At 35.9% G+C, this 25777-nt stretch overlaps 1 protein-coding gene across 1 annotated transcript in view; it reads right to left on the reverse strand.

The window, feature by feature from the left end:
- ADGRB3 (adhesion G protein-coupled receptor B3) overlaps positions 1-25777 on the reverse strand; it is a 463861-nt gene that overhangs the window by 359410 nt on the left and 78674 nt on the right. The window lies entirely within an intron of this gene.

A 25777-nucleotide genomic window follows, 5' to 3' on the forward strand; every position in this document is an offset into this window, starting at 1 on the left:
GCAGAACCTATACCAATAATTTAACGCCAGTCAAGGAGAAATTTATAAATTGCATTATCGAAAGGTAACTTATTTTTGAAAGCTAAAGACTTAATGCTTGTAAAGGTTTTATCAGTTTGGAGAGCATTTTTTAATTAAGGAGAGGGTAGGTTACACTCCCCATAAGTCAGCATTAAAGTGTACACTAACCAGAACTGTTAATGAGGAATTAGGCACACAGCTCATATTATTGTCAAAGGAATTTTCATGCTCTGTTCTCTGAGCCAAGTAAAAGCTATAATCCTTAAGACATTGTTTAAAGAAAGTGCTGCCAAATTGTACACTGCAGAAAAAGATGGAATTTTTGAGAAGATATATGTGGTAAATGTGTTGATGTTGTGTAAACATCAACAGCTTATCTCATGTATTATTACTTGAATGAACTTTAATGAAGTTGTGTGTATTTCACTCTTCTTTAAAGTCCTTGTGTAGCTCTAGGGTCATTTCAGCTTGTAATTTAACATCTGGAAAGCACTGCCACATTTAAAGGATCTTTGTGGACATTTTTTTCCAGTTTACTTTTACTGTATGAATACAAAGGAGATATACCTTCTCACTAGCAAGCTGAGATACCTCAGTGCTTACTTTTGGCACCTGAACTCCTTATGGAGTTCTCCCCTGCTTGTAGAAATGCTCCTCAAGATGCTAGATAATAGTTACTCTCTTCAATTCACTGAGGTAGCATCTAAACTGATCTATGAGTACAACCCATAGTGTACCTCTTGTCATTTATCTGTCCACTCTAAAGATTAAGATCTTATTGATATCACACTGCAGCTCCTGAGTAGCTGGCAGGTGCTCTCACAATTTCTACCTATCTCCATTAAATCTATGTAGAGTTCAGGCCCTTCAGCAATCATGTTAGTTGCCTGCTGTTAAACAGTTTTAACATCCATCTATATGTAGTCCTGTACTACAATATTTAGCTGCATTGATATTCAGAAAAAATATTTGGCAATAAATCCCAGCCATCTTTAAGCTTTGGTTATAGCAGGGGAGAAGTAGTTTTTATTTCACCTGAGTGTGATGTCTTTTTTTTACCCATGAAACACTTTTTTATTATTATTCATTAGTGTCCTCAACTATCACAGTGTATCTCTTATTATTTTCATGGCTATATTGGCTATCCAGCTTATCATGGATTTTTGCGGTATGTATTAAGAATAGATATAACAGTTCCATAAATGTAATTTATCTGGTGCCACAAAGTAGTTAGTACTGGCAAACACTGAATTTTATACGAAAGTGTTTTTCTTTGAGATTTATACAAACTATAGATCTCATTCATCCTAAATACAGAAAGCTCATAAACTGTATTTCCTTTATTTTGAAGTATATTGAGATATATGGGCTTTAAAAAATATATATTTGTTCAGCATTTGAATATAAACTGTCTGTTAAATCTTCCAATGAAAGCATTTTAATAGCTGATAAATTAGATGGCCTAACTCCATAGCTTCTGTGCAACAGATTAGCAAACCATACATTTGAAGAAGTTGGTGCTGATGAAAAAAAAGCAGGCTTAGCAGACGACAACTACAATCTCAGCAAAGAAAGGGAGTTTTGCTGACTTTATGCAGGATTCTTTCTCATACAAGCTGCTTAAGTGGGTCACTATATCTTATTAGTTTACTGGCTCAAGGGCAATTTAAAAATCTGACTGAATTTTATCTGTGTCTATAGCACTTTAATCTTATTCCCATGTATTTATGTTAGTTGCAGAGGAAAGCTGAATAATTTCTTTGTGATTAGAAACTATTGGAATTCATGGGGAAATCAATGTACCCCTGAGAGCTCGGGCACTGAGCATAACTTTTACAAATGGGGTACACGTTTCATAGGAGAGCTTTCTTTGCCACATTGGATCACGTTTTTCTAGGGTTTTTTTCCTTCTTCGCTCTTTACAATTACTCCCGATAATTTAACTGTGGCTGTTAAGTCAGTGGTGTAATTACAGCAGCAAGCTAACTCCTTCTCAGATCAATATTAGCTGTTCTGTACATTTTCATGAAAGCAGGATCAGACCACAGGAATGAACATGACTAACAGACCCTCTGGCCAGCTGACACACCATTATAAATATATGTAACATCACAAAGACCTCTGTTTCCTGGAACTACAGCTGCCAGGGACAATTTACTTTTTATTTCCTCCATGGCATATGACAGAATAAAAGCAGGATATATTCCTATCTCCAGATTGGTAATGTTGCCCACGAATGCTCTCATGCTCAAAGATAAGATCAGGAATCTGCAGGAAGAGTGTAGTTCTTGCTAAAAGTAAAATCTTAACCCAAAGGATGACACTAAAGAATTTCTGAATTAAAGGTAAACTACACTGGCATGCACATCATTGAAACTGTGCCCATTACCCTACATAAACCAAACTGTGCTATAAAATTATTTGGTGCATATACACAAAAGATTGAGGCATCACTGCAGTAAGAGTAGACCAAATTTCCCCTGAAACAGTAAGGTACTTGGAAGCATACTGTGCTTGCTTGGATTAGCATTGAGAGGACAATTTTCTAATCTTAGGCAATATGCACACATGAATTTTAGTGTTTGCAGAGTAAGACAGCAAAAATAAGCTAGCAGACTCAGCTATTTACTGAACCAAAGGGCAATACCGCACTGGGAAGGCAGACCTGCAGGGTTAAAATAAGGCACAGTATTGTCTGAGAGTATATATGTCCATGAATGTGAACATTTCTTTAAAGTAGTGAAGACAAATAGCATATTAAGAAGAAAACTTTATGCTTTCATCTGTAATATCTTTAAGAACAGAAAGAACAGAAAATACATGTATTTTTAAAATACTAGCAACAATTATGTTTCCTCTCTTACACTAAAGTTTGATGAGTGAAATGTCACTGCTTTAAGCTGTTAGTACATACTGATCTATTCCACAAATTGTACTGACAAACAACAAAGACAAGGTTATGTATCAAATAAGGACTAACAGTCAAAGTGAAGCAATGTAAAGCTGCAGAATTCAAATAGTTCTACTATATTTGCCTATTAGAAAAAAATTCAAATTTAGAGGACTAGCAGATGGAGAAAAAGATGAAAAGCACAAAGTCTTTTGCATAGTAAAGTTTATTGTTTGTGCTTAGGAAAAAAGGAAACTTCAATGAAAGTGATTGTGACAATGAAATACGTTAGAGGAGGTCACTTCAAGAGCTATGTTTCTACAGAACAGTAACCATTTCATTTTGTGCATGGATATTTTTAAATTGCAAGTGACTAATAGAGCAAGCTAAGACCTTGTGATAACCTCTATTTAGTCTTCAAAAACTGATACTGGGATTCAGTTGTGAATAGCATCCTTTCTAAGAAATATTCAGAAAGATGTCCAAATGCACAACATGATAGGAATACACTTCAGTCAGAATGTTAAATTCAAGTTCTGTCTTCTTTGACCCGTAAGAAACTAAATGATAATGTGTAAAACAAAAGGTGGCAGCTATATCTTTGAGAGATTCATACATGTTAGCATTTGTCTCTTTTTCACTATGCTTCAATATGGAACTGGCATGAAATGGTATGATCACAAGCAAGTGTCAAGGGCTTACATTAAAAGTAACATAAATCAATGCTGAAATCTCTAGCATCCAGCAGTCAGCACAAGAAGTAATTTTACACCAAAATTCGACAGAATTTCTGCCTGAAGGCCTGAGGTTCCCACCTCTTCTATTCACTCAATAACAAACCCAGGGGTTTACGTAATAGCACTGATTCTCTTGAGATGGAATTAGTCAGACTAAATTTGCATGTCTTTAGTGGTTTGTAATCAAGAATATCTCCAGAAGATCGAAACCCAGCAATAATACCAAGTTCCACTGACTAATTGAAAGGTCCAGTCATTGCAGATGGAATTCCTAATCTCACAGCTACAGAAATATTTAACTTTCTTTAGTTTTGGTGACAGTTCTAAGAATATTATTATAAATTAGAAGTTTATAGAGGTACTGTTGATTCTAATCAATGTGTCAAAGAAATTATTTCAAAATAAATACTTCTAGAAGTCCTGCAAGAGGCCAGTTAGGCAGCATAATGGAAGCCTGATGTTATTGCTGTTCCATGGATGTGATATTTGTCTCTAGGATTTCCTCCAGTTGTAGACAAAATTTCTACAATCACAACCCAAATTGTTTCTTATACCATTGAGTAGTTCAATAAGTTCAAGATTCAAGAATATAATGAGCACAATATTCCAACTTAACGTGAAGTTAATTGCATGATTTCCCTCTCTTTTGGTTTAAGATATTCTTGTGTTCACATTTACACATTTAAAAAATCTTGTACAATGCAAGAGTTACTGTCTTGCTCCCAAAGAAGAAATTACTATTAATTTCTTATACTCTGCTACTCTTGGAAAGAATGTAAAGAATTTTAATTTTCTGCTTCTAAAAATTGACAACATCTTTAAGTTTTAGTGGTAGAAATCACCTGCATTTCATGGAGAAAAAAAAGGATTTAAGGAAAACAATAAAATCAATGACTTTCCATGCATTTGACAAGAATGAAACAGTCCAGAAATTCATATTCCCTGAATCTTAGTTTTGGTCTGGACATGAGGGATTTTTTACTTCAGGAGAATGAATATTCAGAATAACTCATAAATTTACTGTTCAAATATAGGAAACACTTGTGTATGTAGATGTGCACTAGAATCTATTGCTTTGAAACAAATCACTATCCTGTTTATTCTGTATTGCAGAGTACTTTTACAATCAGGAGAACAAGCTGTACATTATATTGTCATATATTATGTATATATTTATATTTTGTCATATGTTAAAAGGAAAACTGGATAGAAATCAAGAATGGATGAAAGGGAGGAAAGCATGCTATCTTCAGGCATAATAAAGCATTTTAGAGGACTGGAGCTGTTTGTAAAGGCACTTAAAATGTGTCATGTGGATATTACCTATATAGAAAAGATGTCTTACTACAGCATTTTCATGCATAAAGGAAGTATTTTTTTCATGTCTGTCTGTCTCCATGGCATTTACTTTATCTCATCAAAAGACAAACACTATCTATGTCTACTTTGACTTTGAATGGAAAGATCTACAGTCTTTCTTGTTTTTCTTTCAGTGATATCTTACATGTGGTAGAGAAAGGAAGAAGAGATGCAAAAATTCCCAGGCAACAGATAGGCAGAGAAAATACCTTTTGGTAACAGCTGTTTTCCTCCTGATGCTTTCCCTTTTTGGTAGGGGTTTGGTTTATGGTTTTACTGTTGATTTCTTCTCAGTTGTAATGAATAACCGAGGATCAGGAAAAAAAGCCACCTCTTGCCAAACTGACCTTCGTTATTATTAAATGGACACTTGATAACTGTGTCACTTTACATGACATTTTTTACTTTCAGTTTTATTTTGTTGAGCAGCTGTCTCAGTTATCACTTGCACAGACACGTGCCTTACCACAAGGCTTGAGTTTTTGGGGTTTTTTTTTTTGTTTGTTTTGGATGATACACAAATAAGTAGATTTAAAAAAGAAATAAAAACAAACATCAAATATTCTATGTAAAGATGGTCATTTTCCATACTCCACTTAATCAGAATTTACATTTTTTTTTCTCAGCTCTGGCAGAGAGCTGATGAGAGACAGGCAACTGATGCACTCAATAATTCTAGCATAACACAAAGAAGATAGAGGGAGCATTCTTATTTCTCTTTGGTTTTGTCATTTTTTGCCATAATCTCTATATATTTTTAAAATATTTTTTTACTTTAAGCCTGAGTACTCCTTCAGAAAACTTGTACAGTTTCACCATAATATTGTAAAATAATTGTTAAGAAAAATCTACAAGTAGGTAAATAGGTGTACCAGCTTATTCTTAGAATCACAATGGTAATTAAAAAGGAGAGATGAAGTGAGAAAAAGAATTACCAGATGCAATCTAATTGTTCAGGCAATGTGGGATTCTGATTATGTCATCCAATCCTGGTCTTTCTCAATATATAGTGATACAATCATTAGAAGTCCTTGTAGAAGGTGCATGTGGTAATTTCTTCACATTTCATCTATTCTTTAGAAGGGTCTGAATTGTAGCTTTAGAAATCTATATGGAGTTTTGGAAACTGGTCAAACAGTGCAATACTATTGTCAAAATTAATGACACTGAGTCATCAAATTAAAGAAGTGTTTGTGTTTTACATATTTTTGTTATGGTTCATTGTGTTTCTAGCTATATCAATATGATGTCAAACTAAACAGAAACACAAGCTGTAAAAAATAAGTAATATCTTTTCCAGGAGATTTCATTAGAACTATTTACAGTCCGACATAAACTGAAAAAGGCTACAGTTCAATTTTGATCAAAATGAACTGGAATTAGAAAATAGCACTATTATTCTGTATTATATGTTGCTTTCTTAATTTACTTTTCAGTTTAATATTTCCATGTTGCTAGGAAGAAACTGACTAATCTCTGTGGAGTGATTTATTAATCACTTTAACCGCAAATCAGAAGAGGTAAAAGAATCAGTGATCAACTACCTGTGAGAATATAGACTGTGTATATTCAAGCACTTAGGCATTTTCACAAGACTTGTTTATACATGCATAAAAGTAACTGAGAAAGGAGAAGGAAAAGTCTGAAGCTCTATTCCATGTTAAGGACAAACACATGGGCTTGATGAAACTGAAGCTACATTTTTCAGCTTCCCTTTGGGTTCTTAGTTATATACAACAATCACCATCTGGATGGTTATCCAAATCCTCCATCTCTCCCTTTCTCCATTTCAATGCATCTCTCCATTTCTGCAACATCTAACCTGCCTTCAGATTTATTATTAAGCTGGCTGCAAACAAAAGGGCATAATTATTTCTTAAGGATAAAAGCATTTGCTGAGAAAGTGGATAACTATCAGTTGGAACAATTCTGCTTGGTTTTTTTGCCCTTCCCTATAAGGAATGTAAAAGTTACAGAAAAAACAGAGATCTACAGTTGGTAGAGTATACAGGCACTTTCTTTATTATCTGTTCATAGACATCTAATGCTTTGGCAGTCTTCCAAACATGCATATATAACACAGGGAACCATTTTTCTTGTAAGAAAGAAGTGTTTGCTGGCACAAATTTCAGACTCACTTGGCCATCTCTTAAATCAGCAACTAAAGCTCAGCCCCTGCCCTACCATCACGGATAAAGTGGTCTTTGTTACTCCAGCAGAGCTGAAAGGAAGATTGAAACTTAGTCTCTCCTCCCTTTGGCTTCATTTAGATCAGAACTCTCTAATTAGACTTTTTTTCTTTCATTCTTCATATACTCTTTTCTGAATCATGAACATTTTAAATTATATTAGTTTGTCTAATTTATTTTGTGAAAAAAACATTAAAAATCAGTGCTTCACTCAGATTTGACTGGATTTGATGCTGTGTTACATTACTTTTTGTTTACCTAGGTAGTTTCATAAATAATAATCAAAAGTTACTGATTATCAGAAGGCAGTTCAGATTGTGAATTTCCATTGTGGTCTCGGGCTCAAGGAAACAAGTTTTCACAAATCACACACAAGTGGTACTTGTTAACTTCTTTCAGATGAGAGGCTGAACGAATATGGAAAGGATCAGGCAGAGGCAACACAGACCTGTGCAGAGTTCATGCATTTATAAACGTCAGACGGCTAGTGAGCCCAAAGCTAAGCTTCCAGTTTGCCATTTAGTCTCCCTGATATCAAGCTAAACAAAAGGCAATGCCTGTAGAAACGTGAGTCACATGGATTATTACTGATTTTTAATCAGGTTTTCTGGGTTTTTTGCATGGTTTGTTCTTAATTCCAATTAATCCCTAGTCTAATATAAATAGCATTGGTTATCCCTGGGGTCTTCCAAATGTCTCTGTAATTGTCTCTGTCTTTGAAAAAAGTATCACAGGCGAAGAGTGGTTCCGGGTACCAAAGGTGACAAACGTGGAGGTCAGCTGTGTAAATATAGGCTCAGCTGTGTAATTACATACAACTTTAATTGATGTTTGCTGCTAAAGCAGAACTGGCATCAAAACTAACTTGTACTAAACATATTAGTTCTACTTACTATTACTTGGGCCACTGTGAAGAGCAACCTATGGACTCTATCGTGTTGCAACCAGTAGTCTCTACCTCGACTCCGAAGTCAGTCCTTCCTAGTGTTGTCTGCTCTCCATTTTGGACTAAAATTAATTCATACTGTCATACAAGGCTAACAAAAGCAAGGCATTGACTTATGTGTTAGGCCATTGAAATATAATCATCCTAGATAATAAAGAAGCCTCAGCTGAGGAGAAATGGTTTATTAGTGTGGAGGTTGCTTGGTAACAGGAGTTTGGCAGGTGCCTGTTATCGTTTGATGAAAGCTGATCAGGGAGTCGTGCTGAAGAAGATTGGATCATTATAAAAGAACAGCAATTTGCCCTTATGGCTCAACTTGAGGGATTTAATACAGCAAGTGTCTACTTGGATAAGAGGTAACAATTTTATTATTTTTCTCGGAAGGAGAATATTCTGTTTTTACAGGATCTTGCAGGGAAATGACTGAGCTGGAGTATGCTGGGGATCTGTGCAGAGCCCTCAGGGGCTGTCTTGGTTCCTTCTGGGCTGCATTGGGAGCTACATTGTGACACTTTACAGTTTTCTGATGCTCTATGGTCTCTTCTGCTTTTTTTTTCTCAAGTCAGAAATCCCTGCACCATAACTAAAAAGCACAACTTAATGATACAGTATAACTCAAAAGGCTCTGATCTTCACCAAGACTAAGAGGAGAGGGGTTAAAAGTGTGGGAGGTGCAAGACTGTGCTTTGTACACCTAAAACTGTAGGTTACTGTATCCAAATATCTGACAGAGTATTCAAGAATAAAAGACAATCTTGATTATATAGGATACTTGTTCTAAGTGACTATATTCCCTAGCATATATTTAATAGGTAACTACGAGGGGCTGCTCAGTCACTTGCTATCATGAAGTCCCATGATCTAGGCTAGGTGGATGCTTTTTAAAGAAGGAATTGTTTTTTCACCTTCCAGGGCCTCTGCAACATGATTTACATTCTGTTGCACTACAGTTCAGTAGAATTAGAACTAGAACAAAGGACGAGACCCAAATAGTGGACACAGTTAAAGTGAAATTTGACAGAATATTTAGGAAAATTATTAAAAATAAAGACAGGAGAGGACAAAAAAGCATAACCTTCTTAAGAACCTTTAGTATCTGACATTAGCTGACATAATCTTCTGTGAGAAGTTAAAGCTATATTCCCAATTTTTTTTCAGGATTGTGCAAGTAGGTGTTGCCTGATGAAAGAGCTGACTTACCCAATTACACCAATATCACAGCTTCTTTATCCTCTTGGCTGTATTTCAAGAGAAAAAGTGATGTGGTAACTAAACTCTGGACAGGCTTTGATGAAAGCAAGTATCTGCAGCCCTGACTGGGAAGCCCCAGCTGTAAAAGACAGCTATGTGTCTCTTCAGCTGAGTTTGTCTGTTCCCAACACTCTGCTCCTTGCCATGATAGATGTCTTCTCTCACTCTGCCCCTGGTTTGCACTTAAGTCCATCATTAACTGCTTCAACTCACTGAATCCAAGAAAAAAACACCCTTCTTTTCTTACTGGGTTAGTTTTCTTCCAGGACAGTGAATAAAATCATCTCTCAGAGAAGACTGATGAGGTACAAAGTAGATGGAAAGTGCATGTCGGGAATACAGAAAAGACAAAGAGAAATTTCCCTTTTGCCAGAAGTATTCTGTTTTGACTGCCTTATCTCATGTTGGATAACTTTATTCTGAATATTCTGCTTAACAGGCCATCTTCTCAAGTCAAGTTTATGCAATTTCCACTCTAAATCGTCTGTAGTCAGCACTCTGATTTCCTTTCAAAAGGCAGATGCCTGACTTCTAAGCACAGGACTGCTTGCTAACTAACAGAATACCTTTGCTGCAGCTAAAAATGAATAAGAATTCTAGACATATTTACTCAAGGAATACTGCAGTGTTGTTCAAATTTTGAGCAAACAAGTTTCAGTCATAGAGTTGTCAAAGAAACAACGTTAGACTTGGAATTTGAGTTGTCGCACTGAACGGTGATGTATTTCATGTGAGATAGAAAGCAACTTGATGACAGGGTTACCAAAAGCTCTTGATGCAGAGGCAATTAAATGAAACAGACAAGGCTCTGCCAACACCCTTTGCAATAAGAACCACTCACTCCTGCACACTACTTTGTGCGAATGTCATGACAGATAATTAATTTCAAACTTCGCATCCAGCCAATAACTCGCATCCCAGCTTTTTAATTTTTTTCTTTTTTTTTTTTTGTGAGAACATGACTTTGGGCAAGGCTTCTATGGTAAAAACAGAAGAATTTAAGTTGGTTTGGTTTTTTTTGTTTCAGTGTTTTTTTTTTCCTGAAAGTGCATTTGCCCCATCTTCTGCTCCTCAAAGGACTTAAACAACCCAGTAAGTAGTTCTACCTAATTTGAAGTCTATATCTTACTTAAATTTAAGACAAATATTGTTTTGTGTGCTTTCTTTGAGCCAAGGGAGAGACTAAATTTTATTGACAATATTTGTCTCATTTTATTCTCTCTCTAAAAATTCTTCATTTCAGTGACTGAATGAGTACCCTCAGCAAGCTGGCTGATGACACCAAACTGGGAGGACTGGCTGATTCCCCAGAAGGCTGTGCTGCCATTCAGCGGGATCTCGACCGACTTGAGAGGTGGGCAGAGAGGAACCTCATGAGGTTCAACAAGGACAAGGGCAGAGTCCTGCATCTGGGAAGGAACAACCCAATGCACCAGTACAGGCTGGGGGTTGACCTGCTGGAAAGCAGTTCAGCAGGGAGACACCTGGGAGTGCTGGTTGACAGTAAACTAACCATGAGCCAGCAATGTGCCCTCGTGGCCAAGAAGGCCATTGACATCCTGGGATGCATCAAGAAGAGTGTGGCCAGCAGGTCAAGGGAGGTTCTTCTCCTCCTCTACTCTGCCTTGGTGAGGCCTCATCTGGAGTCCTGTGTCCAGTTCTGGGTTCCTCAGCTCAAGAGAGAACTTCTGGAGAGAGTCCAGAGCAGGGCCACCAAGATGATCAGGGGAATAGAACATCTTTCATACAAGGAAAGGCTGTGGGAACCGAAGCTGTTTAGTCTAGAGAAGATCTTATTAAGATTTACAAATATCTAAAGGGTGAGTGTCAGGAGGCTGGGACATCCCTTTTTTCTATTGTAGCTAGCAACAGGACAAGGGGTAATGGGATGAAACTGGAACATAAAAAGTTCCATTTAATATAAGAAAATATATAAGAAATTCCAAATATAAGAAAAAAATTATTTTACTGTTCAGGTGTGGGGAGCCCTGGCACAGGCTGCCCAGAGGGGTTGTGGAGTCTCTTACCTTGGAGGTCTTCAAGACCCGCCTGGATATGTTCCTATGCGACTTGATCTAGGTGAACCTGGTACTACAGGGAGGTTGGACCCCTACCATTCTCGGATTCTATAGGTACTTGTTAATGTCTGGAGCAGAAATTCTCCTAAATTTCTATTTTATTAACACATTAGTTTTAGTTATTCTGGATTTGGTTTTAAAAGTTATTGAGGCTTTAAAATACAGACAGAGCACTGTGAGACTGACAAATGCCCTTGAACACCTTGAGTTTCTACTTAGATGCTGTATCCACCATGTCTGAGAAAAGTGCTTACCTGCATTGTTAAGGATCTGACATATTTCTGTAAAACAGCCCCCTGGTTTAGACCATATAATACTTAGCATATTCTAAGTGTACTTTGCTTCATGTGTTTCTCGGGTAGCTAGGCACAATTTATGTGCCACAGTACATTTGATGAGTCTACCTTCAAAAGGCATGAACAATAAAAAAAAAAAAGCAGCTCATATTTACCATAGTTCATCAGGGAGGTTTCTCTCTCTTTCTGCTGAATTTCTGCACTGTTTATAGTAAAAAATCTATGAAAATAATACAAGCAAATTACAGTTGTTATTTTTTTACCTGGATATTCCACAACAAAAACAGATTTTAAACCATCTGCTAAGGATATGTATGTGAATGAACCTTTCCTTTTATGATACAACAAGAATTGAAACATTGAAGTCTTCTGATATTTAGTAGATACAGATGATGAGTTATTCAACCATTTGTTGCTCTTTGAAGGCAAATATCTTTGAAAGTCTACTTTGGAAGAATGGTTTCTGTAGCTAGGTATGACTTACAATACCTCACTTGATACACCTACCACATCCCATGAGTACTGGACCTTAGAGTTTTTAACATGGTGTTTCATCTGAGGCCTTCTAGAGGACAGCCATTCTTCAAGACATGTCTCTGTATGTGTAGCTGAGGAAAATGTGTATACTGGGTTTTAATCATCTTTAGAGTTCTTCAATATGCTGGAAAAACTCTCAGCCAAATTTTGAACAGCAGTTTTAAGGAGGCTGTTAATTTGGCACCTCCCTTATATAAAACTATGACTTGCTTTCAATAACTGTGATTTGAGAAGATGAACAAAATTGCTGTTGCCAACAGAAGTTTGCACACGTGTCTTATGTGCATGTCTGTTTGTGTAAAATGCATCACATTATGTGAAACTGAAGCTGAAAGGGATAAAGCAGTAAGAGAAAAGAGAGAAGAGACTTCTGTATGCATAATCAGTGAGCTCACATCTGGTATACTGTATACTGCTCTGAGGTCTGTCTGATCTGTAGAAGAACATAGAAAAAATTGACAGGGTTTAGAGAAATGCCACAAGAGTGACTGTAGATGAAAATGTTGAAGAATTCTGTCTGAAGAATGATTTCATCTTGCTCTGTGGAAGGCTAAAGTAGAGGTCTCTGCATCTCACAGTACAAAGGAAAAAATCTTTAAGAAGAGATGTCTCCTTGAGAACTCCCCACATCTTGTTTCACCTGCCTTCTATACTTTTAATAAAGCTATGCAATTTTCCCAATAATCTTTAGATTTAAAAGAATTTTCAGGGGAAGTCAAGACTATCTATAATTGAGGCTCTGGTCTACCTGCATAAGTTCAGACAATTTCATGTACATCTTCTGGTAAAAGAGCATACCATCACAAGCAGTGGCCACTCAGGTTCTTAGTGAAATACAGTTTGAGTTTTCTCTCCTAAGCCACATACTCATCTATTGGCCCAGTTATCACTCTTGGTATTGAAGAGGAATCTCCCGGACTTTATTTTTTAGAAAATGAAGTGAAAAATAGATGTGTAAAAGATGTTTTTGTCTGAGTAGACATAGTAGAGTTGAAATAATTCAGATCTGTTACAGCATCCTCCTTTGCCTGTTTGGCAATACTGCATCATAAAGCTGTGAACTGTAAAGTTGTTCCTGTTTTCTACTGAGAGAGGTAGCTGCATTTCAGTGATGCATGAAGTAATTCATCTCTGTAGCTTATAAAGCACTTAGAATTCCTTTGGGATAAAAGGCACTTAAAAATGTAAGGTAATAGTATTTCTTATGTGTTTAAATTGTCAAATCTTCTTACTTTCTTATCACTCAAATCAGATTTAAAATTCAGTTTTGCAGTGAAGCCCACAATCGCTAATTCACTTCAATTAAAAATCTAGTGCCTGCATGTCGTTTTTGATGTAGGCAGGTACTTGGGTAGAATACCCCCTTGAATCTTACTCGTGTAATACACTGTAGTGGGCCAGCTTTCCCTGGCATTTCTATCCACGTGCAGGGGCAAGCAGGTCTTTTAACTGACTCACAATCTAAAATTCCTTTTGCTGTGGTAAAAAAAAATAAATTAAAAAATAATTTAAAATAAAGATTTATCTGCTTTTGTTCTTCAGGATTTGCTACCAGAATGATAATGAGCATACAAAAGGGTTTGTTATGCAGATACTTTCATCTATTCCTCCTGAGTCCTCTCTCAATATGCAAGGTTTCACTTAGTATAGGATGTCACAAATACCATTTTCTAATCCTTCACCCAAATGCCCTGTCAGTAATTCCTACATTGCTGAAGAAAGCTCGTACAAGACTTTCCAGTGAAATGCTTTACTGTGATGGGACTGTAGCTGACTTTTATGTCAGCACCTTCTGTGATTTCACAGAATCACATAGAATCACAGAATCTTAAGGGTTAGAAGAGACCTCAAAAGATCATCTAGTCCAACCCCTCTGCCAGAGCAGTGCAGGGCCACCAAGATGGAGTGGAGGATCCCCCTTCTGATGAAAGGCTGAGGGAGCTGGGATTCTTCAGCTTGGAGGAGACTGAGGGATGATCTCATCAATGTCTACAAATATGTAAAGGGCGAGTGTCAGGAGGATGGAGCCAGGCTCTTCTCAATGATATCCAGTGATAGGACAAGGAGTAATGGGTACAAGCTGGAACATAAGAGGTTCCAAAGAAACATAAGGAAAAACTTCTTCACTGTGAGGGTTACGGCGCACTGGAACAGGCTGCCCAGATGTGTTGTGGAGTCTCCTTCTCTGGAGACACCCACCTGGGTGAGTTCCTGAGGCAGAAGTGCTGGGGCAGCTGTAGGCCAGAAGTTGGAATGGGACTGGATATGAGTAAAGGTTGGAGCATCGCCTTGAAAATAATCTTCTAAACAGTATTGTATGATTTTGTGGGATATTGTTTACTCTAAATTACTCAGAAAAGTCAGACTGAAAGAAGCTTATTAATAAACAAAAAAATTAAAACTAAAATACAATAATCAATTCTTTAATTTAGAAATTTATAAGATTCAAAAGACTGGGCTTCAGAAAAAGCAGTATTACAGCACAATAGCTTTTTTAACTGCTGAAACTGCAAGTCAACGTGGTTTAGAATGCAGCTGTAATAGCATGATCTGAAGATACATTTCTTAGATCTAACCAATAATTTACATGTTAAGCATCCTAAGAATGTGAAACCATTTGGTCAATAATCCATATTCTTTAAGATTTATTTCTCTTTTAATTAATACTGAAGCTTCAGTTGTAGAAAAAGAATGCCTAATGATGTCCTCCGTCTTCTTAGTAGAGTACCATCATGTGCAATACCTCAGCATTAAAAAGTGAGTTAACGACAGAGATTTAGCTTTAACTCTGAATTTCCTGGCTTTGTCAGGCCAAGACAAGACCTTTAATGTTACTTTATGTAGTTTTTGGTGGTATAATTCTTCTTAATTCTGTCCATTGCAGTCCTTTGATACTTTATGAATTACTTATCTCACATTAATAAGGCTTAACATGGAGTATTAACCTCCTATACATTCCTAATTAGTTTTTAATGAATTTTAGTTTCCTTGCTAGAAAAAGAGCTAGCTAGTTAACTACCACAAATTTAATCTCCATTACTGGAGAATAAGACAACCACCCCTAGGGATGTATGTCCTTGAGATTTTCACGTTAAACAAGCAGCTTTATAAAAAGAGTCAAGGAAACTTAATATGTGTGTCTCGGCTTACTCCTCAACTTTGATGGTATAATGAGTCCTGAACTATTTATAACTAGTGACACAATACACTATATAAGCTTTAAGATGGTTCTATAATATGTCAAGATACTGCAAAAAATTTAAAAGGCCAAATTGCTATCCGCCTGACAGCCAGATTAGGAACAGAACAGAAGGTGAATTAGTGCAATTTCTACCACATGCTTTAGTTCAACAATAGCACCAGTCATGATCCTATATGCAGTGGAAAATATAATTTTCTTTTTTTGACATGACAATCGTACTTTTTCTACGGAATAGTTTTTTTTTCATGGATGCATTCTGAGAAATGGATATATGAGTTCTAATTATTTTTGTGCATAATACAAACATGTTGCAAGTAACTCTTTTGCAAGGCAGCTACTGGACTACAAGTTACAAAAGTTTTTTCTACATTGTCAGTGCTTTAAATAAATATAAATGTGAATTTATGAACTAGTACATTGTGACAAGTAAAACAAAAAGAATAGAATCTCATTATGAACTGCAGCAGTAGCTCAGTAATGAATTACAGAAAGGTTTTCACTGGCAGTACACAGGATGCTGCTGAAGCAGCACTCGGTGCAACATCAAGCCAGAGAAGCACAAACCCTCTAAGCCCTTTGGCTCTGTTGGGAGGGTGCTACAAGGAGGATGTTTTTCATGCTGGTTCTTCAATTTCAGGGTTTTATTTTCCTGTTGATTTACCAAAGCCCTATAATTTTGCATTCAACATATACTGCAGGATCTATTTGTCAGTCCCTCATACGTTCCCTGGCAGATACAGAAGAAGATGTGGCTCTTTGAGGTTCATGTAGGATGTCTGCAGTGGAAAGCTCAGTTTCTCATTCACTTGTCTTCTCTGAAATTGTTCTATCAAGTACATAGCCATTCTTGATGCTGGATGTATGATCTTTTAGAATGGGGAGGAATATGGAGAATAGTTAAGTGAATATCTACATTAAAGTGGTAGGCTAAGCTTTCCAAGCATAAGTAGGCATTTCTTTACACATATAAACACAGATTGTATTTGTTTAATCTCTTTTTGTCAACAAATGGGAGCAAAAAAAGAAATTATACTGTCCTGGACAGTAAAAATGTATATATGTACGAATATACCTTATTGAAAAATCGTGAGTGCAGAAACACAGTATGAATTACAACTCAAATTCACTTAACAATATTATTCTGAATTCTGAAATCCTTTCCAGAGTGTTTTTACATATCTTTCAAGAAAGATTATAAATATGTAATGCTTATCATTCATGATGGATATAGTCACTATGCTAGGAAAATACAGATAGCTGAGTGTTTTAACAGCTGAATTTCCAGACCAAAAGCATAGATCCTTCTCTGTAGATCAAGACCAACATGAAGCTTTGTATATTCCATAGATCTTACTGGGACAAAGCCTTGGCACAGTAGTCTCTGCATCACCACTGAATTTCAGTCATTAATCTTTTACTTAAAAATAGCAGTAATAAATACAGGATTATCATGCATTCATTAATTACATTGCACATTGCATGTTGAGACCTATCACTGTGTAGCAGCTGATGGGAAACAGAACAGTTGAAAATGAAAGCCTATCCAGATCCATGAAATGCTAGAGGCAACTTAATCACTGAGCCTGACACACAAAGTACAGACACTGTATATAGATGGGGTTTAGCTGGGTTCACAACCTTATTAACTTAATTCATCTAGGGGTTAGCAAGCAATAACTTGTACAGTGCAAATCATCAATCCTCTCCATTAGAGGCTGTCATCGGCCTGTGACCTATCCACGACTGGTCTCAGCCAGCGGAAAGCTGTCTTGCTTTCATTTTGTGTGATGCTTCAGTGGAAAGGGATTACTCTCTGCATTACAAAAAAAAATTAAAAAGCATCAGCTCTTGGAATGTGCTCTTTTTCCCTAAATCCAGCATCAGGTGATCAGAGTGTAACAAGTCAGTGCACTAGACAGCTGCTATCAGATGGAATTATCCATTCACTTAGCTGCCCATATCAAACCCTCACTTTTCCAGACAGTTAAACTGTCTACTTCTACTTGTATCTACTTCCCAGTTTGAAAGAAATACTACTTTTTCCTCTTACATTTCTGAAGACTAATATAGCATCTGGACTATCAGAAGGTTTTACATGCTCTCCTTCTCTTATGGAGATTGTTAGTTCTCTTGTCTCCCATTGACTGTCTCTTCTTCACTTGAATAACCACTGATGACGTAAAACCAAAAGAATTCACCACAGTCATTAATACTCATTCCTGTATTTTCTTAAAATAACCAGTTTTCTGCCACATAATACTTGCACTTTCTGTTAAGAAGGGAAGGTACAGACCTGTCCAGGATGAAGGTGGAAGTCAAAGAACTTTTCCCAACTCTCCTTCGTTAAACCTTTCTCTCATCTCACGTCTGTGCTGGTGGGTAGAGACAATATTTCCAATCACAGCAGCAACATCTGAAGGAAAATCTGAACCTCTCAAAAAACCCTATTTATGTTCTGTAACAGCAACATATAAACACCAGGGCTAGATTTAAATCTATAAAAATACAATGGACTGAAGATCATACAGATATTTTTTGGCAGGAAGAAAGCAAATTACATAAATGCCTTTCTGCAGCTATGCAGGTAGATGGCTGTCCCTCATTCTTACTGCTACACTTTCAGGGATTCCTCCTGGAACTGACTGTTAGCTTCATTGGTGAATTATCATGGCTTTTAGTCATTGTAAATAGTGCATATACATACTGTACATCTGCAATCACATCATTTTATTGAGACAAACCAAGTTGTTCTACCATTCAGTTCAATGTTATACCATTGTGTTTCCTCATGAGTCTTTGATGTATATGCTTTAATAGATTTAAAAAAAGTCTTAAAAGAAATTTCATCTTACTCTTAAAAGTGCTGTTTCTGTAAAAAACATAGAAGCTTCTACAAAGGACTATGAAAACTTCTTGCAATGATTACATTACAATGAATTGATCCCTTGGTTGTACCACTTTTTTCTATGACTATCACAGCTAGTTTGGCCAAATACACATTCTATTCATTTTAAAAGACTAATCTAGCGCTGCATTTATTCACAAATGTGGGCACAACAGCACCAATAAAAATGTAGAACTGTAAAAAGCAATTTTTACAAAATGGAAGCAAAAGCCTCAAGTGCTCAAATTGTCATTGCAGCTTTTAGCAAGTCTTTCAGCAATATTGATCTTTTTAGATTTTACAAGCTTTCAAAAGTATGACAAAATCTTTAGCATTTAGACCATTCAAACTGTCTTCTATGGAATACATTTATTTAAACCATTCAAACTGTCTTCTATTGAATACATTTATCACTGATAAACTTCAGAAAATTGTCTAATAAATGTTATATGAAAAGATAAGAAGAAAGAGAAACAAAATCAGGACAGTGGCATATGAATAGACCATTCCCTACAAGATAGGAAGGCTGAGGTTGTTGGTGCAGTCAGTAGGTGTGGATTGTCCATCAAAGTTATTTCTAGGACAGAATAAATTAAAAAATTGTGTTGTATTTTATTTGTCTGAGTTTGATCTTAGTCTTGCTTTGAGCAAGGTGTATGTGTAATTCTATGAGTTTCTGAAAGACTGCAAAGGGGAAGATATAAGGAATGAGGAAGGAAAGAAGGAAAAGTAGACAATGAAAGAAGGAGTTGGTTTGGGGTAGCAAGCTTTTCCATCAGAATGAATAGCTAGTTGGCAGGCAATAAGCATGTTCAAGGGGAAAGAATAAAGAGAAAATTACTTGACCTCAATGATCTCCAAGATCTGCATAATAGTTTCTTCAGTGTCTGCTTCTGTTAGTGGAGTCTCAGATTTAACTTTGCTCCCCACCCTAAATGTCTTTCTCTCTTGAGCTCTAGGTGTCTTCAGGGAATTTTTCTTACATTGAGATGAATACTGTTTGCAGATTCTTCTCAGAATGACATGAACTATTTAATGGCTTGAATGCTATTCAAATGAGTTCTTGACATGACACTCAAGTCTTTATGAGATTATTTAGGTTAAGGTTAGTGATTCAGTGCTAAAATCAGCAACACAGATTCTATTCTCCAGAATGTCTGAGGATGTGATTTTACCTTCTGCCAAATTTGGTTTTGGTTTGGCTTTTTTATCTTCCTCTCTAATATGTGATAATTTGACTTTCCCCAGTTGGTATTTTTCTCATCTTGTTCCATGCAATCCTGTGCTGAGCTTAGCTGCATATTTGTGATGGCCAGATTTGCTTCCTTTGGTGAATCTGAATTACTCAAAAGTGGCATGCCTCTGTCACAATCACATACGCATCATTTCCAAACCACAGACAAGAAAGGTTGCTGATTTATAGGAAATGCTATGGTATATCCAAGACCCATAAATACTGCTGTTGATCCCCAGTGACGAATACCTAGGTGCATACTTCCATTTAAGAAATGCTGCTTAATCTTCTTGCCTACTTGCAACTAGACAGTCTTCACAGTACCATCACAACACTAATATTTAACACTGCAGATAGATTTCACACTGCTGAATATTCCAGTGATCTGTTTCCAAAAGTGAAACAGAATAGGATGGTTGGAAAGGCTTCTATGTGCAATCCCACTGTATACCCTGCTCAATCTTTTGCCAGTTTTGCCAGTAGGCTCCTAAACTTACACATCTAACATGTTTGAGGAGGATCGCAGTTCATGTTTATTCATGTTTCATTTTCAAATGGCTTTGGATAACATGGATTGAAATCATAAATTCAAAACAAATCTGGATGCAGAAGTTTAGAACTATGGGGTGGTGTTTTCAGGGGGTTGTTTTATTTTGTTTCCAGCCAGATAAAAAACAAAGTAACACTGGAAGTGCAAAAGCAAAATATGTGCCTTGAAAAAAAGGGCATATATGTATGTTACTAAAGCTGAATAGCTCAGGAATAGAGAGCTCATAAAGACACTTTGCTCTAGAAAGTATCTTTAAAATAAAAATTTCATCTTACTTAAGAATATGTTCATTTAAAAATGAGAGAGGAAGGACGAGAGAGACTGGTACAGAAACAATTGAAAATCAATCAATAGAAGTGCATTTAAAAAGAGAAAACCAAACCAAACCAAACCCTTAGAAAATCTATAAAGCCTTGTCTGAAAGAATCAGAGAAGGGCCTTGCCTTATTATTCAGCATATCCAACTTCTTGGCAAAAGATTTACACAATAAGCTGTACTTTTAACACAGATAGCTGAGAAAAACCTTCCTATAATACTATAAAGATTTTCTAAACTGAAATACAATTTTCCTCCTCCCTACTTGCACCAAATAAACAAATTAAAATTTAAGCAGAGTACTCATCATCCAAAGAAAGCTCTTTATACTGGAAAACTACTATACAATATATCATTGCTGGTGAAGCTTGAAAACAGGACAAGTCTGCATGTTGCACAGAGCTTTTTTTATTCTGCAAAGAATAGAAATGGATCTGTAAAATGCAAACATTTTTTGTTTTACCCTGTAATAATGCAAAAACATGGTACAATAAACTCATGTTCAAGAATAGGAATTGTTTTATTTATCTTTTAAATTATTCTCAGATGAGGTCTTGAATATGTATCTCTTGTCTTATTGAAAGTTATTACCTATAGTACTCTCAGAAAGACCAAAAGTCTGAATCAGAGAAAAGGAATGCTTTACGTGATTCACTGCTTTGATTCATTTTTTTCAGCCAGTTGGATCCACTTACTGAGATACATTCATATCAGCCTAAAAAGCTTTCTTCCCTTTTAAAAAAAATGAAGTTTATATATTTATAAACCATTGTCATTCCACCATAACTCGTACTGATTTTCATCCTTTCAGCTGTATGAGAAAGTATATTTTAGCAATTACAGGCAATCAAAGTTTGAGGTCCAGTCTATCCCTGTGTTTATGGGATTTTCAGATCTTTAGTGAAAAGCTCATTCTACATCGAGTTGACCTATTGAGTCAAACTGTCAGTATGATTCTTCAAAGAAAGGAAAAAGAAAGAGTAGCTCAAAGCAAGTGATTTCTGTGTCATGAGCCCTCATTAACTCAGCTTTTTCTACTAAGGCTACCAGACAGTGCTTTGGCGTAGACCACTGAAGCTATTAAAACTTTCCTTAATTGCTGAATTTCAGGGTAATTCAAAGGTAAAACAATATATGCTGAATGGAATTGTCACCAAGGTAGTCTCTTTTAAATTATTTGTTGAACTAATGCTCAGTCAGGCAAGAACTGTATTTCTCAAAATTTTTAATTTAGAAGTAACTGAATTATTTATTACTTTTGAACCAGACTCTATTCATTTTATTATTTTTGCAATCCTCAAATTTGATTATTTTAGAATATCAATGTCAATCTTAAGGATTAAATAATTAATCTTCTTTCAAAACTTTCCCTGAAGAAACTAGGTGGTATCTAATGAAGCTGGCACTTCAGCTATATCTGGGATTTATATATACCTGGAGATGTAAAAGGAGGTATTCTGGTTGTGTAATCCAATGGTCTAAATTCTCTAGGCAGTCAGAAGAGAAGCCCAAAAAACTCATGATTGTAGATTTAAGATTCCAATACTATTTGTTTATCTCCAGAGATAAGCCCAGCCCACTATGGTGAGGGGCCAGCTTAATTCAGCATGAGTACAGACATTCAACAGGAGGTTTTCTGGCCTCTGGAAATTCAATCTATCTGATCGTAGCCTGACCTATGGAGCTGGATGCCTTGAGGTTAGTCCTATAACTGTAGATTAAACAAACATCTTCACTTTTTAAGTAACTAAACACAAGCCCATGGGAATCCTGCATTACAGATCACCATCTCCTTCTTTCTTGTTGAAACTAAAGCAATGTGCAACCAGAAAAATAAGAATTATAGGTTCAGATACAGTATGCCACAAGCTGTCATGCATCTTAATCTAGTGGTAAGAGCAATCACCAAGGGAATACATAATGTTCAGATTTTCTGTTCTCTGAAAGGTTATACATTTCACAATATTAAATACAAACCAAAAACAGACTTGGGAGAAATATTTTCTCAGAGTAGATTTGTCTCAATCAAATCTAAGTATACACAAGATTCACAACCCTGAAAACTGTGCTGAAAGACTGATACCTTGGATTTTGAAGTTGCCAGCAGTATTTAGGTAGATTTCATGGCAGCTAATGTGAATAAAAGCTGAAGGACTGGACAGTAATTTAAGATCATATTTTCATATTAATATCACAAACTCTTAAAAAAAACCAACCAAACAAAACACAAAAACAAAATAAATGTTCTGTCTTCTATGTAATAGCCAGGGAAAAAAACTTACATGCTGCCCAAAGGGAATCTGATGGAAGAATGGAGATAAGGATAATAGAAAGGATTAGAGAGTAATACCATATCATTAGTTGATTAGAAAGTCAAAAGTACAGGGGAATGGGTTTAGATTTCAGGTCACAGAGAAGGAGATTAGTAAGAAGAGTAATTGTTGACCTTCATTCATAAGTAACGTCCCTTTTCTGAGGAAGAAAACTCCATACGTACATCAGTACTTATAAAAAAAGGATATTAAAGTTGTTATTTTCTGCACCTGATGGTCAGCATGTACCGATAAAACATGAAACACTGAGTGAGACTGTCTACTGAGGATCTAGTTTAATACCAATATGGCAGTGAATACCTGAGTTTGTGACCAATCTCACAAGTGGGATAAAATTTAGAAGTAATATTTTGGTAAGTGTAACAGAAATAGAACTTAGACTATTATTACAGGAAGGCTGAATTTTTGTTCTGTGTAATAGAAAAAAAACTAAATATGATGACATAAGAAAATAATAATATTTAATACAACTATGTAAACAGGTAATTTTGTGTTTGAATCAATTAAAACATAATAAACAGACAATCTTCAGTTAGAAATCTGGTTAATAATGGCTGTTAAGAGCCAGTTTTCTATACATAATTTAAAGAAGGAGCTTATCTAGCTGATGTGATCAAACTTATGTTGACATAAATGCATCCTGTCTTTATTCAATCTGAGATCATGGCAATAAAATTAAGTCTTGAGTCTGACTCTAATTCAGTAAAAGTAAGAAAAAATATCCTTTGATCTTGGTACTTCTTGGGTTTAATGCTGTCAGTAGCAGTGACTTCTCTTTACTTCAACTGTAAAGAGACTAAGTATAATAAAGGAAGGTGTCACAAGACTGCAGAGGAATGGTCACTGTTAGTGCTAAAGTACTAAGGCTACTTGGGACTCCTAGACAGCATCTACAGTAATTAACAAACAGAAATGGTAGCAACTAAAAAAGACATTCCCATGATTATCCATACTGTCATACTGACACCACCAATCCTGGCTCTATTATGCTTCAACCCAAGGAATGGTCTTTCTTGGGTCAGCAGACATTCTTATTGCATAGTGTTGTTGCATCCACCACGTTTTGCAGAGATTTACCTACATGATCAGTGCCATCCTGGTCAGCCTTGGGGTCATTACTGCTTAGTGGCATCACCACTTGTTGGCATAGCCCTGTATAGCATTGGCAGTTCATAAAACAAGAGCTCTAACAAGTGCTATAAAGATTAACAAGTAGGAAGCATGATTCATGGACAGTATAGTGTCCCTCACATCTATTAATGTGACCTTGGTAACTTTCGTCTTGAGATACAGCAAAGCCTAGGTAAATGCTTCAGTAGTTATCTTCATGTTGCACAAAGTGCTGAATTCATATATATGAAATACAGAAGAAAAGGCATTGGCCCCTGTCCATCATGCTATAGAAAATTGCAAAAGAACTTCACATAGATATAGAAGTCTAATAAAAATTTGTAACTCCACTAGCCCATGTTTCAGGGTAATTTTATATAGCCATAATCTCGTGTCTGTGATCGCATTACAGTTGAGTTGAAATGCACTGTAGCGGAATGGCAGCTTTGTTTCCACTGGACATTGAACATTCATTTAGGTTGAAATTAGTATCAAGTAGAAATTTAAAATCAAAAGATAGTATTAAAATAAAAACAATCAATTACTTTTCAATGAAGAAATTTTAATTAACATCCCACTGTTCACATCCCTAGGTTTATAGTTTTATTGTGCTATAAATCATTCTATTTTCAATGAAAAAAATATCAAGGAGCAAAATTTTAGAAATTGTTATAATTTGAATATTTAGCTTCTGTCTCTATCAACTTCCTCTAAATCTGCGATTTAGAAAAATAATGTTACACAAACTCAAATATATCAAATATTATCATTATTTATGTTGGTTTATCAAAGTATAAGTACTTTAATGCAGTTTCAAATAAATATGTATTCTTTGCTTTTGTAAGCTGCTTCTGTAAATCAATCTCATAACTTTGAGGAAAAATCCAATGGATTTCTATCCCTCCTGTTTAAATATTTTCAATAGTAAACATCTGAACTTGTGCTCCGGATTAATTAGCTTCTTTAGTAATATCTTGACCAGCTTTAGACTGACAGTAATTTGCAAAATTTTCCTTATTCTCATATCTTTATTATTGGACCTTTGTTTTGCTATTTAATTGCTTCCACAAAAAAAGTTCTTTTCACAGAATCACAGACTCTTAAGGGTTGCAAGGGACCTCAAAAGATCATTTAGTCCAAATCTCCTGCCAGAGTAGGACCTCCTACAGTAGATCACACAGGAACTCATCCAGGTGAGTTTTGAATGTCTCCAGAGAAGGAGACTCCACAACCCATCTGGACAGCCTGTTCCAGTTCTCCTTCACCTTCACAGTGAAGAAGTTTTTCCTTATGTTTCTTTGGAACTTCTTATGCTCTTTGGAGATGGTTCAAATATTTTTCTTAATGTCTGTAGACTGTTCTTTATTTTAAGTACTTTTGTTTCCACTAAACTTGCATTCTTCTTGAAATTTCCTATTGAGAAGTATTATCTGTGTCTTCATCCTTTAAACCCCTCTCTGTTGATGCAACTAATGAGAACAATCAATAATGTAGCTGTGATACATCGAATTAACTAAGTCACATCTGAAGAACTCTGAATGAGATAGCAACTTGCTTTTCTCTGTCTTATTATGATGTCACTTGGCTTGTTTGTCCCACTTTAATAGTTACATTTCTGTATTCCTGACTGAGAAGTTATGTCTTTTTTATTATGAATATTTATTATTAAATACTAACAATGTACTGAGCACTTTGCAAGGCTAAAAATAAAGTTCTTCTCCCTACATTTTACTTTAAGAGGATTTCACAGATCCTATCTGAAATAAAATTCAGAAGTCCAACAGGAAGCATCTAAAAAAAGGAGAACTGATTTCAGAAAACAGAAAAGTTGGAAAATGTAGAAG

Source organism: Colius striatus, chromosome 2, assembly GCF_028858725.1.
Source record: "Colius striatus isolate bColStr4 chromosome 2, bColStr4.1.hap1, whole genome shotgun sequence".
NCBI classification, from domain to species: Eukaryota; Metazoa; Chordata; class Aves; order Coliiformes; family Coliidae; genus Colius; species Colius striatus.